This window comes from Capricornis sumatraensis, chromosome 16, assembly GCF_032405125.1.
Source record: "Capricornis sumatraensis isolate serow.1 chromosome 16, serow.2, whole genome shotgun sequence".
NCBI classification, from domain to species: Eukaryota; Metazoa; Chordata; class Mammalia; order Artiodactyla; family Bovidae; genus Capricornis; species Capricornis sumatraensis.
In genome coordinates this window covers 54,876,074-54,891,188 of record NC_091084.1, presented here as the reverse complement: position 1 = coordinate 54,891,188, position 15,115 = coordinate 54,876,074, and positions in this window count along the sequence as shown.

The following is a 15,115-nucleotide window of genomic DNA, read 5'->3' as shown; positions in this document are numbered from 1 at the left end:
GGCGGGGCTGACACATTTGGGAACCCGAGAAGAGCTGGTGGAAGTCCAGGAAGCTCGGAAGCTGCAACCCGCCGGCGGTTGGGACCGGCAGTTCCCTGCGGCTTGGAGTCAGCCCCGCCCCCTCGGGGGCCGGCGCAGGCGAGGCCACGCCCCCTCCCCGCCCAGTCCCTTAGCGGTCCAATCTGGTTCATTCCTCCTCTTTCTAGCCCCCTGTTCCGGCCCAGCGGTGGCTTGGAACTTGCCCCTCCCTCTCTCAGCACCCGACACCACCCGCTCCAGCTCAGGCCCAAGTTCAGTCTCCAACTGCCACAAAGCTCCCCGGCTGCGACCCTCACCCTTCCACTCCGCCCACCTCCGTCTTCAGGCCCTTTTCCCCACGCCCTCCCCTATTGGTTGCCGGTCTGTTGATAGACATCACCGCCTAAAACTTCCCTAGACAACTTGGGAGTCAAGCGAGAAAGTTCCGGATCTCAAAGGGGACGCCACTAAAACGTCCAGCGGTCCAAAGCATTGGGGAACCGACCCTTAGGAAAATATAAATTATATTTATATGTATTATATATATGTGTGTCTGTGTGTGCATGTACATATATTTTGAGTAACTGATAGTAGATTACAACCGCTGAATAAGTTAAAAGCCCATGTGTCCTTGTAGATGTGCACAATTGAATAAATAGGGAAGAAAGGACAGCCCTTCCTATAGTAAGATTCTAATTAATGAATGTAGACCATGCACAAACTGTTTGAATGCAGTATGGTTTATGCTAAATACCTGCTTTCCTTCTGAGAGTCTGGAATTTTGAAACATGCCAGGCAGAGTGCCCAGGTAACCTGCCCCAGTAAAAACTGTGAGTGCTGAGTTTCTAATGGGTAGGTTGTCTAGACAGAGACTAGGCTCGCATGCTGCTTTTGTGATGCTGGGGAAAGCGTGCCTAGTGTGATCCTTCATGAGACGGAGTGGGCATAAGAAAGCATATGCAAGGATTTTTTCAGACTCAGCCGTCAGTCTTCTCATGATCCGGTGTGTGTCCTTATTACGTTGCTGAAATCAATGTTAGCCCTGAGTACACCTCTACGCCTAGTCCTCTGAGTACTTCTGATGCTGAGCAGGGCCCTATGCGGCTTCTAGGCATGGAGGTCTTTTTGTCCCCCATTTCTTATAAATAAGACTCCAGCCTCCATGGCCTGAGTTCCAAACGGCAGCACTGTTATTAATTAAAGGTGGAACAGCCAGGAAACCATCTGAAGCAAGAATAAAGGGACCAAAGAGACTCATCAAGATTAGGAGATTGGACCACCTAAGACCCTGATAAAGAAAGCTGAGCACTGAAGAATTGATGCTCTTGAACTGTGGTGTTGGAGAAGACTCTTGAGAATCCCTTGGACTGCAAGAGGATACAACCAGTCCATCCTAAAGGAGATCAGTCCTGAGTGTTCATTGGAAGGACTGATGTTGAAGCTGAAATTCCAATACTTTGGCCACCTGATGCGAAAAGCTGACTCATTGGAAAAGTCAATGATGCTGGGAAAGATTGAGGGCAGGAGGTGAAGGGGACGACAGAGGATGAGATGGTTGGATGGCATCACTGACTCAATGGAAATGGGTTTGGGCAGACTCAAGGAGTTGATGATGGACAGAGAGGCCTGGCGTGCTGTGGTTCATGGGGTCACAGAGAGTAGCACACGACTGAGTGACTGAACTGAACTGAACTGAAGACCCTGAAAGTGTAGTCCCTCAGTTGTCACCACCTTTGCGAACATGTGGACGGTAGCTGGCCAGGCTCCCCCAACCATGGGACTTTCCAGGCAAGAATAGTGGAGTGGGTTGCCATTTCTTCCAGGGGATTTTCTGGACTCAGTGATCAAACTCAGGCCTCCTCCACTGGGGGCAGATTCTTTACCATCTGAGCCACCAGGGAATCCCACCTAAAACCCTGCACATACCCTAATCTTGTCAGCAATTCTACCCTTTTGAAACTTTTCAGAACAAAGAATACAAGACTAGTACTGCCTCAATCCTTATCACATACTCCTTCCTGACTATGTAACCTCTAGCTAGGAAATCAAGAGATACTTGGGGTAACAGGTAAATTTGGCCTTGGAATACAAAATGAAGCAGGGTAAAGGCTGACAGAGTTTTGCCAAGAGAACGCACTGGTCATAGCAACACCATCTTGCAACAACACAAGAGAAGACTCTACACATGGAAATCACCAGATGGTCAATACTGAAATCAGATCGATTATATTCTTTGCAGCCAAAGATGGAGAAGTTGTATACAGTCAGCAAAAACAAGACCGGGAGTTGACTGTGGCTCAGATCATGAACTTCTTATTGCCAAATTCAGACTTAAAAAAGTAGGGAAAGTCACTAGATCATTAAGGTATGACCTAAATCAAATCCCTTATGATTATACAGTGGAAGTGACAAATAGATTCAAAGGATTAGATCTGATAGACAGTATGCCTGAAGAACTATGGACAGAGGTTCATGACATTCTACAGGAGGCAATGATCAAGACTATCCCCAAGAAAAAGAAATGCAAAAAGGCAAAATGGTTGTCTGAGAAGGCCTTAAAAAAAGCTGAGAAAAGAAGCTAAAGGTAAAGGAGAAAAGGAAAGATATACCCATTTGAATGCAGAGTTCCAAACAGTAACAAGGAGAGATAAGAAAGACTTCCTCAGTCATCAATGCAAAGAAATAGAGAAAAATAATAGAATGGGAAAGACTACAGATCTCTTCAAGAAAATTCGAGATACCAAGGGAACATTTCATGCAAAGATGGGCACAATAAAGGACAGAAATGGTATGGACCTAACAGAAGCAGAAGATGTTAAGAAGAGGTGGCAGGAATACACAGAACTATACAGAAAAGATCTTCATGACTCAGATAACCATGATGGTGTGATAACTCACCTAGAGCTAGACAACTTGGAATGGAAAATCAAGTGGGCCTTACGAAGCATCGCTACAAAGCTAGTGGAGGTGATGGAATTCCAGCTGAGGTATTTCAAATCCTAAAAGATGATGCTGTGAAAGTGCTGCACTCAATATGTCATAAAACTTGGAAAACTCAGCAGTGGCCACAGGACTGGAAATGGTGTTTTCATTCCAATCCCAAAGAAAGGCAATGTTAAGGAAGGTTCAAACTACGGCAAATTGCACTTTTCTCACACACTAGCAAAGTAATGCTCAAAATTCTCCAAGCCAGGTGTCAATAGTATGTGAACATGAACTTCCAGATGTTCAAGCTGGATCTAGAAAAGGCAGAGGAACCAGAGACCAAATGGCCAACATCCGTCAGATCATTGAAAAGGCAAGGGAATACCAGAATAACATCTATTTCTGCTTTATTGATTACTTCAGTCTTTGGCTGTGTAGATCACGGCAAACTGTGGAAAATTCTTTGAGATAGGAATATCAGACCACCTTACCTGCCTCCTGATAAATCTGTAAGTAGGTCAAGAAGCAACAGCTAGAACCAACATGGAACAACAGACTGGTTTCAAATTGGGAAATGAGCACATCAAGGCTGTATATTGTCATGCTTATTTAGCTTATATGCAGAGTACTTCATGCGAATTGCTGGACTGGATGAAGCACAAGCTGGAATCAAGATTTCTGGGAGAAATATCAATAACTTCAGATATGCAAATGACACCACTCTTATTCCAGAAAGTGAAGAGGAACTAAAGAGGGTCTTGATGAAAGTGAGAGGAGAGTGAAAAAGCTGGCTTAAAACTCAACATTCAGAAAACGAAGATCATGGCATCCAGTTCCATCACTTCATGGCAAATAGGTGGGAAACAATGGAAACAGTGAGAGACTTTATTTGGGGGGGCTCCAAAATCAATGCAGATGGTGACTGCAGCCATGAAATTAAAAGACACTTGTTCCTTGGAAGAAAAGCTATGACCAACCTAGACCGTATATTAGAAAGCAGAGACATTACTTTGCCAACAAAGGTCCGTATAGTCAAAGCTAATGTTTTTCCCATAGGCATGTATAGATGTGAGAGTTGGACTATAATGGAAGCTGAGCACTGAAGAATTGATGCTTTTGAATTGTGGTATTGGAGAAGACTTTTGAGAGTACCTTGGACAGCAAGGAGATCCAACCAGTCCGTCCTAAAGGAGACTGTTCCTGACTGTTCACTGGAAGGACTGATTTTGAAGCTGAAACTCCAATACTTTGGCCACTTGATGCCAAGATCTGACTCATAGGAAAAGACCCTGATGCTGGGAAAGATTGAAGGCGAGAGGAGAAGGGGACAACAGAGGATGAGATGGTTGGATGGCGCTACCGACTCAATGGACAAGAGTTTGACCAAACTCTGGGGGTTGGTGATAGACAGGGAAGCCTTGCCTGCTGTAGTCCATGGGATCACAAAGAGTCAGACACGACCAAGTGACTTAACTGAACTGAACTCACCAGGGAGGGGGTTAGAATTCTTGAGGTGACAGCCGCTTTTGCTTGGCAAAATAATAAAGCCACTCTTTCTTTCTCCTCCCTAACTCTTGTCTCCGTATTTCTGTTTGGCATTAGTGTACAGAGAGCAAAGATTTTGGCAATACTTCTAACAATCTCTGGATGAATCTGAATCTTGGGAACCCTCAACCAAATGCCATATATAAAGTTTAACAACATGTAAAATAATACTATCATATATTGTTAATGGATGCACGTGTGAAGAAAATGCACAGGAAGAGTAAATAGCAAATTCAGGATTAAAGGGTATGATTAAGTTTCCAAGAGACTTCAGTTATGTCGGTGATACATATTTTTTAAGGTGGAAGTGGGTTCATGGTTATCCATTTTATTATTCTTTAAACCTTATTATTTATCTGAAATATTTCATTTTTAAAGACTGGCTCATACAAAGCCCGAGGGTTTTTCACCAGACGCCTCTAAACACATAATCACCAACTCTGGATCATTATGTCAACTTTAGAAAAATATCTAAAGCTAATGCCAAATCTCTCTCAATTCTTCTTTAGTGCTCTCAGTTTAATGCCTGAAGCAGTGAAGTTTAGTAGCAGTCTTTGTATTTGGAGGTGACTTGACTCCAATACTGACTTTTCACTTCCTAGCTGAGTAAGCTTGGCAAGTTATTTAACCTTTTTTTTTTTTTTTCGCTCTACAGGCTCTTTGTTGTGGCGCATGGGCTCTCTGTTTTGGTGCATGGGCTTCTCATTTGCCATGGTTCTCTTGTTGCAGAGCATGGGCTCTAGGGTGTGCCGTCTTCAGGAGCTGCAGCAAGCAGGCTCAGTAGTTTCAGCTTATGGTCTCTGGAGTGCTGGCTCAGTAGTCGTGGCTCACAGGCTTAGTTGCTCTGCAGGATGTGGGATCTTCCTGGACCAAGGATCAAACCCATATCCCCTGCATTGCCAGGCGGATTCTTGACCACTGGACTACCAGGGAAGTCCCAAGTTATTTAACTTCTGTGCCTCAGGTCCCTCATCTGTAAAATAGGCACACTTGGTCCGACTCTTCATTCATAGCTCAAGTCAAAATGAAATCTTCTGTATGAAGACCTCCCAGGCCTCCATGCTAAACAGTTATTTCTCTTTCAAACTCTATTATTCTTTGTACAGATGGTTTCTGATGAATTTTGTGAGTTTGCCAATCTCATCGGTCACTCTAATTAATCCGAGAGAGATGGAACCAAATCTATTCTAACGGTCTTATACAGCATTTAATTAAGGATACTATCTGAGTATACATCCAAGCAACAGGATGAGACCAATCTGCAGAAATGGCCTCAACCACACCCAAGGGCCTGGACCCAACAAGCTGGAAAAACAACCACCAAAACAACCATCATAAGCCATTATGATCTACCTTGGAGACCAAGTGGTATGCTCCAGTTTCTGTTATTGACCTTTGTCCCTTGCCTGTGGCATTCATCCAAGTAGGTTATATTAGCCATGGCAGACTCTATCTTGGCCTACAAAGAAGAGCAATTCTATAATTCATAATCACAGTGGCCAGTGAGTTGAGGTTCACTTGAACACTTTCCAGGGCTGAGGTGTATTACTGATGACTTCAGCTGAAGTTGGGAATGAATTTCATATCAACATTTCCAATAGGATGACTCTCATGATAGAGATAACCTCCTGCTGCTGCTGCTACTACTGCTGCTAAGTCGCTTCAGTCGTGTCCGACTCTGTGCGACCCCATAGATGGCACACACCAGGCTCCCTGGTCCCTGGGATTCTCCAGGCAAGAACACTGGAGTGGGTTGCCATTTCCTTCTCCAATGCATTAAAGTGAAAAGTGAAAGTGAAGTTGCTCAGTCGTGTCCAACTCTTCACTACTCCATGGACTGCAGCCCACCAGGCTCCTCTGTCCATGGGATTTTCCAAGCAAGAGTACTGGAGTGGGGTGCCAGTGCCTTAACCTCCTGCAGAAGTGCATAAATGAGTAGGGACAGCCCTCCAGGAAGTTCCCCTGTGTAACCAAGGGAAGCCTCATTTTGGAGCCATATCTACAGGCACCTGAAGGTTACCTGATCTGCTGGTGGTGTGTCCTTAAACACTTGAAGGTTGTTCATGATCCTATGGTTAAAGACACCATGTTTTCAGGAAGGAAGGCAAGTTCATGCCTGGCTCCCACATAGGAAGTACAGTCCTGGGGACATATATGATGTCTTTAATTGTTGGGGCCTCCCAAGTGGGACCTACATCATTCAGGAGACACAGATTGACAGTGTCTGTAATGTAACCTCCCGGCACCTGGTAGGCCTCTGGGTTCCCAGTTCATTTATTTTAATCTTTAAAAATTTTGTTTTTGGTTGCGCTGGATCTTTGTTGCTGCGAATGATGCTAAAGCTGAAATTCCAGTACTTTGGCCACCTCATGCGAAGAGTTGACTCATTGGAAAAGACTCTGATGCTGGGAGGGATTGGGGGCAGGAGGAAAAGGGGACGACAGAGGATGAGATGGCTGGATGGCATCACCAACTTGATGGACATGAGTTTGAGTGAACTCTGGGAGTTGGTAATGGACAGGGAAGCCTGGCGTGCTGCAATTCATGGGGTCACAGAGTTGGACACGACTGAGCGAATGAACTGAACTGAACTGAAGCTTTCTCTAGTTGCTGCAAGTGGGGGCTATTCTCTAGTTGTGGTGCACTGACTTCTCATTATGGTAGCTCCTCTTGTTGTGAAGCATGGGCTCTAGAGCGCTCCGGCTTCGGTAGTTTGGCATGGCCTTAGTCACCCTGCAGCATGTGGAATCTTTCCAGACCAGGGATCAAACTTGTGTTCCCTGAATTAGAAGGCAGATACTTAACCACTGGACCACCAGGAAGTCCCCAGTTCATTTAGAATCATTGAAAACAGTTCTTATTTTTGGAAAGACTGCCTGATGACAGTTAGTCCAACCTGTTCTATTTGTCCATATCACCAGTCAGGTGACATCTGTCCATTCCACAGAATGATGAGCTACAAGAATGAGGGTGAGGGACACATGTCCAGAGATTGTGATGTGTTTTTCCTGAGACTACAGGAGTTGAAAGTACACCTGATGTTTCTCATAAGATTTCTCAGCAGGTTAAAGAAGAACTGAACTGTGGTCAGAGCCACCTGGCTCAGTTCAGTTCAGTCACTCAGTCGTGTCAACTCTGCGACCCCACGGATTGCAACATACCAGGTTTCCCTGTCCATCACCAACTCCTGGAGCTTACTCAAACTCATGTTCATTGAGTCAGTGATGCCATCCAACCATCTCATCCTCTGTTGTCCCCTTCTCCTCTCGTCTTTGATCTTTCTCAGCATCAGGGTCTTTTCCAGTGAGTCAGTTCTTTGCATCAGGTGGCCAAAGTATTGGAGTTTCAGTTTCAAAATCAGTCCTTCCAACGAACACTCAGGAATGATTCTCCTTTAAGACGGACTGGTTGGATCTCCTTGCTGTCCAAGGGACTCTCAAGAGTCTTCTCCAATACCACAGTTCAAAAGCATCAGTTCTTTAGTGCCCAGCTTTCTTTATAGTCCAACTCTCACATCCATACATGACTACTGGAAAAACCAAAGCTTTGACTAGATGGACCTTTGTTGGCAAAGTAATGTCTCTGCTTTTTAACATGCTGTCTAGGTTGGTCATAACCTTTCTTCCAAGGAACAAGTGTCTTTTAATTTCATGGCTGCAGTCACCATCTACAGTGATTTTGGTGCCCCCCCCAAATAAAGTCTCTCACTGTTTCCATTGTTTCCGCATCTATTTACCATGAACTGATGGGACCAGATGCCATGATTTTCGTTTTCTGAATGTTGAGTTTTATGTCAACTTTTTCAATCTTCTCTTTCACTTTCATCAAGAGGCTCTTTAGTTCTTCACTTTCTGCCATAAGGGTGGTGTCATCTGCATATCTGAGGTTATCGATATTTCTCCTGGCCATTTTGATTCCAGCTTGTGATTCATCCAGTCCAGCATTTCTCATGATGTACTCTGCATATAATTAAATAACCAGGGTGACAATATACAGCCTTGATGTACTCCTTTCCCGATTTGGAACCAGTCTGTTGTTCCATGTCCAGTTCTAACGGTTGCTTCTTGACCTACATGCAGATTTCTCAGGAGGCAGGTCAGGTGGTCTGGTATTCCCATCTCTTGAAGAATTTTCCACAACTTTGTTGTGATCCACACAGTCAAAGGCTTTGGCACAGCTAATAAAGCATAAGTAGATGTGAAGAGGAACTAAAAAGCCTCTTGATGAAAGTGAAAATGGAGAGTGAAAAAGTTGGCTTAAAGCTCAACATTCAGAAAATGAAGATCATGGCTTCCGGTCCTATCACTTCATGGCAAACAGATGGGGAAACAGTGGAAACAGTGTCAGACTTTATTTTTTTGGACTCCAAAATCACTGCAGATGGTGACTGCAGCTATGAAATTAAGACGCTTACTCCTTGGAAGAAAAGTTATGACCATCCTAGATAGTATATTCAAAAGCAGAGACATTACTTTGCCGACTAAGGTCCGCCTAGTCAAGGCTATGGTTTTTCCTGTGGTCATGTATGGATGTGAGAGTTGGACTGTGAAGAAAGCTGAGCACCGAAGAATTGATGTGTTTGAACTGTGTTGTTGGAGAAGACTCTTGAGAGTCCCTTGGACTGCAAGGAGATCCAACCAGTCCATTCTGAAGATCAGCCCTGGGATTTCTTTGAAAGGAATGATGCTAAAGCTGAAACCCCAGTACTTTGGCCACCTCATGCGAAGAGTTGACTCATTGGGAAAGACTTCGATGCTGGGAGGGATTGGGGGCAGGAGAAGGGGACGACACAGGATGAGATGGCTGGATGGCATCATTGACTTGACGGACATGAGTCTGAGTGAACTCTGGGAGTTGGTGATGGACAGGGAGGCCTGGCGTGCTGCAATTCATGGGGTCGCAAAGAGTCGGACACAACTGAGCAACTGAATTGAACTGAACTGTTTTTCTGGAACTCTCTTGCTTTTTCAATGATAGCAAACCCAGCAGTTAGTGGGATTTAAGGAACCTACAACAGTTTGAGATAGTTATTCTGGGCCATTTTCCTTTGAGAGGAACGCGCCAGAGGTGACTCTTTTCCAAATGTCATGATCTCAGACTATGTCAAATCAACAAGAGAATCTAGGTAGCTGAATCAGAATTAAATGTGAATATTCTAGGCTTCCTTTCAGTTAAGCTGGCACCCAGAGGATGTGGCAATCAGGTTGGCCTGTAAATGCTGTTTAGACAAAGAAAACATGCCTGGCCAAGGTCATGGCATATACTAAATTTTCAAAATAAATCTATACAACAATCTTCAATCCCTCTCATTCTTATCATTACTCAGTAAGCTGCTATAATAGTTTATTGTAAGGTCAACTTGCCTTGGACAGATACTTGTGTCAACTTAACTGGACAGTCCCCAGATATTTAGTTAGACATTATTCTGGGTATGTCTGAGGGTGTTTCTGGATGAGATTTCTATTTGAGTCAAAAAAGCAGACTTTCCTCTCCAGTGTAGGTGGGCCTTATCCAATCTGTTGGAGGCCTGAATAGAATAAAAGTCAAGGTAAGGGAGAATTCACTGTCTCTGCCTGCTTTCAAGCTAGGTAAGTCTGCTTCTGGAATGGAACTCATACCACTGGTTCCCATCAAGGGCCCAATGAGTTAGTAGCTTTGCTTCAGGCAGCCAGTTGGGGAATACCTTTCCTCCGAAGGAGTAGCTGTCCCCCTTTTCATGTTAAGACTAAAATGTGGTGGGGCTGACTGCATCCGAGAACATGCCATTTCCTCTTGGCTAGGGGACTGCTGGGCTCCTTGTTAGTTGTCAAGTCTGAGTTAGTACGGCCCCAAATGGGATCTTAGACCAGAGTTAAGAGGCTTCCATGGGTCAGATATTTAGTTTCAGCAACAGCTCTGTAGTAGCCTAACAGTTGTCCACCTTTTAAAAGATGTACTTGGCACCTGAAAAGTATACTATCATACTGGGAAATGGCCTGAGTACTCCGCCTGTTACCAAGTTTCCAACTGAAACTGTGGTTTTCCTTTCTTTCTTCTTAGGAGTCTCTATTATTTTTGTTAGACTACCCAAGAGGAGACAGGGGTCACTTCCCTCTAAGCAGCGGTAGTCCTAGAATGGGAGACTTAAGAGCATTCACAGTTCAGTCAAACGTACATTTGATCTCAATAACACTTTGAGGCAAAACTGATAAAATGTTAATACGTTGAATCTGTTTAGAGGCTTCCCCTAAAGCTCATTTTAATTTTCCCTTCCCATTGCAAACTGTGTCCAAACCTGTCAGTGGATACGTGCTAAGTCGCTTCAGTCGTGTCCGACTCTTTGTGACCCTGTGGACTCTAGCCCTCCAGGTTCCTCTGTCCATGGAATTTTCCAGGCAAGAATACTGGAGTGGGGTGTCATTCCCTCCTCCAGATGATCTTCCCAACTCAAGGACTGAACCCGCATCTCTTACATCTCCTGCATTGGCTGACAAGTTCTTTACCACTAGCACCACCTGGGAAGTCCCAAACCTCACCAGCTGAATTCCGGTACTTTCCTCCCATCATAGGAACTCAAACCATGTAGTTTAAAATAGGTCACAGCCAACTGACAGACTATGCTTTCTCCCAGCCAGAAGTGTGGGGACATCACAGGAGTGGGAGAGGCTAACCTAGTGTTCAACTGGGTCAGTGAGGCCTTTTCTCCTGACTCCTGCTCCATGGTCCGTGCCACCTCTCCCCTTCTGTACCTCTTGGCTCCAACAAGCATCTGCAGTTCAGGGACCGCTGGTTTGGTTTTTTGCCACTCCCCTGCGCGCCGCCCCCCCCCGCCCTGCACATCACTGTGAATTTCTGCCAGTTTCTTGGCACTTTTGACCATTCTGCACCGAGGGCTCCCTGTCCCCATGGGGTGAAGTAGGATGGTGACTTAGATGTTTATATTCAACAGAGCTATAAAAAGGGAATCCTTCTCCTCCTCAAAGATCCCCCAGCATACACAAAGTCTTTCCTTAAAGCAGGAGAGGGAGTAAGAGGGAATGGATCATGAATTTATTTTTGCTTCATGGTTACCTGCCTGGACTCAACAAACTCCTAATATTGAATATTTTGGGTCCACTTAAAAAGCTTTATATCCTTATTTCTGACACCACTTATTTCAGCTTTGGGGAAGCCATTACTCATCAGTCAGCCATACTGCCTTCAACTGGGGCCACAGACTTGCTTGCCTCATTGTCAAAACATCCTTTCATTCTCCTGCTCTGAAAATTGAGCTACAACCAGTCAGACAGTGTGTTTCAATCTCACCTCTTGTTGCTTAGCCTCAAAACATTCATTGACATGTAGGACAACGAGAGGCCCTTACTCCCCTCCTCACATGGCAGCAGTGCTACCAGGCCCCTGGTTATCCTCTCATATCACTTGGCCCATGAGCTTCCTCTTCTGGAAAGCCTTGTCTGTCAAGATCCCATCCTTGTTACCAAACTATCAACAGTAGCCCATGAAAGGTTTCAAATTTTATCCTCCTTGCAAACAAGTTAACTTACTTTTTTCATGAAGACTGGCAGATGACATGAGACTTCTGGATCAGGAACAAAGAACTTTATTACTTATAATGCAGCAAACAGCAATGGACAGGTTTGTGCTAGTTCCCCATTCCCCTTCCCCAACAAAACTGACACAGCTAGGCCTAGGTGGGTGCCTACATGTGCAGTAGGTTGTATCATAAGAAAAGAACCCAGAGCTTAGGGGGAGTCAACACTTTAGAGAACAGTAAGCAAACCTGCTCCAGGAGAGATATTACCTCCTCTCCCAAGGCTGCTCACTACCAAGAGAACACTGAGATTTGGCCCAGAAGAAGTGGCCGAGGTCTTTGCACTTACACGAAGAACTTGCAGGGATGTGCTCACGGCTTGTGGCAGATTGCCTTTCCCAACACTCATTCCCCAGGGGGTCACCTTTGACAGTATTATACACAAAATCCAGGGCACTAAGAGCCTGGATACCGAATACTATTCGATATTAATCAACTGTTTCCCAGAGCAGTTTGTCAGTCACAGGGAAATCTCCCCCAGAGAGCCAAAGCTCCCTTACAGCAGCCAAGATCCACTGCAAAAAATTTGGAGTTTTACTGCTGTCTCCGAATGGATCTAAGAGTGGCATGATAAGCAGCAGGAGGGAGCTGGCTGCAAGACAATCCAACACCTGCCATCCCTCCTCACCCAAGCAAACCAAGGTTTCTAACAATTCACCTGGTTTTTGTTCACAGAAGTAGGGAATTTCCCTCTTTTCACTCTTGTGTAGATGTGTCTCTGTAACTGCTGTCTGAAAAGAAGAGATATCTGCTGCCCACGGGGAAAGAATGTTAGTGTCCGTGGTTACAATGTAGCAAATCTGAAGCTGATTGCCAGATTAGTCAGAAATCCTCCTGCTCAGAGGAAAGTGAGCACCAAGGCACACCTTCTGAGCAACTGTCTTTAAACCTACTTCCCAGTACTAGGAGCTTACAACCACCTCCCCAATGTTCATTAGCAGGCAATAGTATATTCAAAACATTCTGAGAAGGGGGTCACAGAGAACACCAGACTGTCATAAAAGTTCTATGGCATATAAAAAAAAGCTAATTCTTGAAGTATCTGTGGATAGCAGAGGAGTCACCTGAGCAAATGTGCTTTCGGGATGGATTGTTAAGTAATAACATTACAGGCTGTCTGTGGGGACAGGGCACATTTTATAAAAAAATATTGTGATATTATTAACAGAGCTTCCCTGGCAGCTCAGCTGGCAAAGCCCCACCTACAATGCAGGAGACCCTCTGCTGGAAAAGGCATAGGCTACCCACTCCAGTATTCCTGGGCTTCCCTGGTGGCTTTGCTGGTGAAGAATCCGCCTGCAATGTGAGACACCTGGGTTTGTTCCCTGGGTTGGGAAGATTCCCGGGAGAAGGGAACTGCTACCCACTCCAGTATTCTGGCCTGGAGAATTCCATAGACTGTATAGTCTAAGGGGTTGCAAAGAGTTGGACAAGACTGAGTCACTTTCACTTTTCATTATTAGTAGAAGCTTCCCCAGATATTGTAACTTTCATCAGGGAGAGAAGGTTTGGGTCAAAGGAAGCCAGGGGTGGTGATAAGATAAGAGAGTTGGTGTTAGAAAGCTCTACATTGAGTAGGAACTTGGACCCAGAGAAAAATACAACTGTGGGTAGTCCAAGGAACTTTCGCATTTTCTTTCATTCCCTAAGGCTGTTCTGAAGCAAAAAGACTGTTTCTAAAAATATATGAAGCACCAATTGTCAAATACACGTTAGCAGCTCAAATTTGCAAATAATGAAAAACACAGCTGTCTCCCCACTCTTCTTAGCAGTCTTATCCTAGAATACTACAACTGGATAGATGAGGGGTAGGGGTGCATGGCTAGGCTGCTAACCCACTTCTTTATTTATTAAATCAATACTGTCTCAAGTGGTTACGGAGTCAGGGGAACACCTTAAGACATCCACACAGCCTAAGAAATCTCAAAGTAGGGTTTAAGGGCAGATTTAAGGGATAACAGCATTCATATTCTTTGTATATAGGCATCTCTAGGCAGTAAGGAACCTTCATAATCTCAAAGGGTACACTGTCTGAAAACTCTTTTGAAGGGTTCTTTTAGTCCTAGAGAAGAAATGAGATTTTCCCAAGGTCACAAATTAAAATACAGCTGAAAACCCAGGTCTCTTGTCTATCACTCAAGGATATCTCTTTTTCTCCCCTTCTCCCAAACTGACTTCTCCCTTGGGATAGTGAAAAACCAGAAGAAAACAAACACACCAATTAATAAAGAAATATCACAGTTAAATTAAAACCATTTCTACCATGGAATATTATGCAACTATTAAAAGTGCATTTGACCCATGTATACTGACAGGGAGAGTATCTAAGAAATATCAAGTTAAAAAAAACAATGTAATTCAATATTCGTAAAAAAAAAAAAAAGAAAGAAAATACATGTTCATATATGGAAAGAAAATGGTACAGCTGGTATGAAAGAATTCCAAAGAATCATCACAGAGAGGGTTATTCCCTAATAGTAATTCCTTCCTTATAAAAATATGATTATCTGATTATACTTTCAAAAGCTTCAAGTGGCTGACAGAACAGAATTACCACTTGGAGGGTGGGGAGAAGAAACTAGGAGAGAATTATAAGGCCTACCCAAGGTTCATGGAAATACAGAATCCAAGGCTTCAACTTCCTATCTAGTGATACCCACAATCTTCTACTGAAGTGAAGTGAAGTGAAGTCAGTCATGTCCTACCGGGCTCCTCCGTCTATGGGATTTTCCAGGCAAGAGTACTGGAGTGAAGTGCCATTTCCTTCTCCAGAGGATCTTCCCGACCCAGGAATTGAACCCGGGTCTGCCACATCGTAGGCAGACGCTTTACCGTCTGCGCCACATGTTCTACTGTGTGAGCTAAATAGGGCAACATTCCCAAGTCAAAGAGGAAGATGTGATAACTGGGGTTTCTTATAAACTGATTGTAGTATTAGGTACAAGGCTCAGCTGGAACTGTACTTACAAGGTGAGAAGGACAATATTCCTATAGGACACAGGATCTGGGCAACTCCCAGTTCTTCTCTGACCCTAGTGTGAAAATACTAGAAAAGAT